This window comes from Schistosoma mansoni, chromosome 2 (genome assembly GCF_000237925.1).
Source record: "Schistosoma mansoni strain Puerto Rico chromosome 2, complete genome".
Lineage (NCBI taxonomy): Eukaryota > Metazoa > Platyhelminthes > Trematoda > Strigeidida > Schistosomatidae > Schistosoma > Schistosoma mansoni.
In genome coordinates this window covers 3,453,209-3,456,321 of record NC_031496.1, presented here as the reverse complement: position 1 = coordinate 3,456,321, position 3,113 = coordinate 3,453,209, and the positions used below count along the sequence as shown (strand labels likewise).

General features: G+C 36.3%; 1 protein-coding gene across 2 annotated transcripts in view; it reads left to right on the top strand.

The window, feature by feature from the left end:
- The window catches only part of Smp_021920.1 (putative paramyosin), a gene marked incomplete at both ends in the record, with an annotated part of 33,553 nt that overhangs the window by 9,100 nt on the left and 21,340 nt on the right, over positions 1–3,113 (top strand). The window lies entirely within an intron of this gene.

Genomic DNA, 3,113 nt, shown 5'->3' with positions numbered 1-3,113 from the left:
ACATTATTAAAATACTATATGAATTATCTCAGTCGGTTAGCTACTATTATTATCCCAAACCATAGTAAAAACAATATCCAGTTTCAATTCACTTTGTGTTGTTTACTTGTATCTTTCTATTGTTATTTTGGATTGCAATTGATCAGCTTCTTGTTTGCATATGTGCATCCTGTGCGGACTGCCAGGTGACGAGTCCCGAATAGGACGAAACGCACTTCCTGGATTCCACTGCTAGCCACTAACCATCTTTCCTCACAAAGCTTGTGACTTCAGGCAATATCGAGGCAGTCCGCACAGGATGCACATATGCCAACAAAGAACTGATCAACTTCAGTCCTAAACAACAATGGGAAGATACAAGTAAACAACACCAAACGAATTTAAACTTTACCCCATTGCACAAGTAGACGGCTATCAGGACTCATTAGTTAAGTAGATAATGTTATGGCGTCTGAAGCGAACGGTTCTGGGTTCGAGTCCCAGAGTGAACATCAACTCTGAGGTGTAGGTACATCCAGCTGACGAGTCCCGAGTAGGACGAAACGCGCGTCAAACTGGATTCCACTGCTAGCCACTATCCATCTTTGTTCATAATATCCAGTTTCATTGTAACTCCACAAATTAAAAACTTGTGTCATGAGTTGTGAAATCCATAATGTTGAAGATTCATATCTACCTATGACATGAAGTAACAATTGTGTTACATTGATAAGTGATTTGAACTGGAGGAGTTGAATCATTTAATTTCAGTTTATTGACAACATATTGTCATACACAATCTAAGGTCTCGTTAATAAGCTTTTGATTTTATGTAATAGCATTGGTATTCAGTATTGAACTGAGGTGAAACGACTGTTCACTGTATTGACGTTTGACAACTCCTTAATCGTTGATACTTTACTACCACCTGTAACCAGGAGAAACTGGACAACCGTTTTGTCCTATTATGGGAATTCACAGTAGTTGAATCTCTGGTGTCAAGGTCATGAATAGTCATTAATATGGAGTCCCATATTAGGACTAAAGCTATCCATTGCTTCTTTATTTTCAATTGTTGTTTAGCTAAGGTCATTTAAATAGTTTTGACTATGAAGTCTCAAAAACCCCTATAGTAATAGTCTTTGTGTAAATGATCTTTATATAGTTCAATACTCGATTCACGAATGTTTCTATGAATCAAGTTAACGAGTGAGTTAAACGGTAGACTGATAGGTCCTGGGTTCGAATCTCGCGAGGTGAGGTCGTGGATGCGCACTGCCACTGAGGAGTCCCACAATAGGACGAAACGGCCGTTCAGTGTTTCCAGGTTTTCCTTGGTGGTCTAGCTTCAATTGACTCATGCTTTCAACTATGAAAGTAGAATAAGTGTTGAACCACTTTCAAAGAATTGAATAGAGAACATAGCGTGTTCTACTAGTTAATTGAAGTTACTTTATTCATTATAAGAATAGTGTAAATGAATAGGTATCTAGGCTTTTAATTCCTCTTTGTATCAACCTATAATATTTCCAAAGGCTTCAAATACCCCTGTACAGTATTTGCTTCTTCTTCTTCTTCTGTCCTCATATTTACTAATAAAACCTATCTACTTCTTTATTCAGATGATAACTGAGAATGCGGTAAGATTAGTTAGTGATTAGTTTACTACTTATTACCATCCCCCCCCTCAATTTTTTATTATTTTTTTTAGATAATTAGTAGTATTGTGTGTATATTTACACTTTTTTTATTAGGTTGTTTATCTTATATTATCAGTGTTATTATCCTCATTGTTGCTATTCTCAACACTTAAATGTCACATATTTATACTCAAACTTAGTCTTAGATACAACAATACAGAAAATAAGTATTGCCATGGTAACTATTTACCCAATTAGTTTGTTTTTTTATTTTCGGTTGTTTCCATCATAAGTACTTGTTCTTTCATTATAACTTAGATACAAACGAATATTCTTAAGTAATATACTTAGATGAGTACTTCTAGGGATGAAAAGATTGTATTATGGAAGTTTGAATAAGAGCCATTGAACATAAAGCTGAAGTTAAGGACTTTATTAAAGTGATTGACGGCAATTGAAATCTATCACGTGGTTATAGTTACCTGGTAGAAAACCTAAACCTAGACTTCAGGGTTTTTGATGCCCGTCAGTAAAGAATACCTGCAATCTTAGGAAATTTGATGCTCACTATGAGGTTCAGGGTTGCATACCTCAGCTTAATAGTCTGAGTCGTTACCGTTGAGCTACTAGGACTGCTACTGAATAGTTACTAGTCAATATAAATTAAAGACTGTATACCACAATACGCGATCACATCGTAATATTTATACACGTGATGTAAATGTGTATATGAACGGTACGAATGGTCCACCAGGGTGTTTGGTACTTGAGTGGTTGCGCCACAGGATTGGGCTGTACTGTTCGGATTGTAGCGTTGAAGCCTATATAGTGTCTGGTTCTCCTATAGGGCGATGTTGAGCTGTAGTGCTTGGGTTAGGCCTGAGCAGTGTCTGGCTCTCATGTTAAACGGGATTGAGCTATACTGTTTGGGTTGCCGCGTGAAAGCCTGGATGGTGTCTGGTTCTCCTGAAAACCAGTGCAAGATTACCCTGACCCATAAGGGTATATTATATAACTGTGAAAATTATATATACCACGATACAGTGGTCGAGAACTTAGTAGCTGATATGGAGATTTCTATATATTGGCTAAGAGATTACTTCCATGTAAATAATAGTAAATGATGTGTTTAGTTCTTAAGACTATTTTGATATGCAGATTTCTCCCTAGTTCGACAATCAAGTTACTTGATTTGGAAAACTTCAAACTTAGACTTCGTCATTTTTGATAAGATTGAATTTCAGCTACCTCATAGAGAGGATGATTTTCCATATCTAATATTGTAATGATCTGATTGAATGAAAAGTAATTCTACATTATTCGTTATGTTAGATTTATTTTAAACCTGTGTAGTCGATAATTAATGATAGCTAACTATTTGGAACTAGGTGATTAACTTCTGATGGAGTTTTGTTCTCTGAGTTGGATGGTTTGGTCATGGAGCATTCATCGTCCTTCTGAACGACATCATCATCAGCACAAACTTCGGGTAGA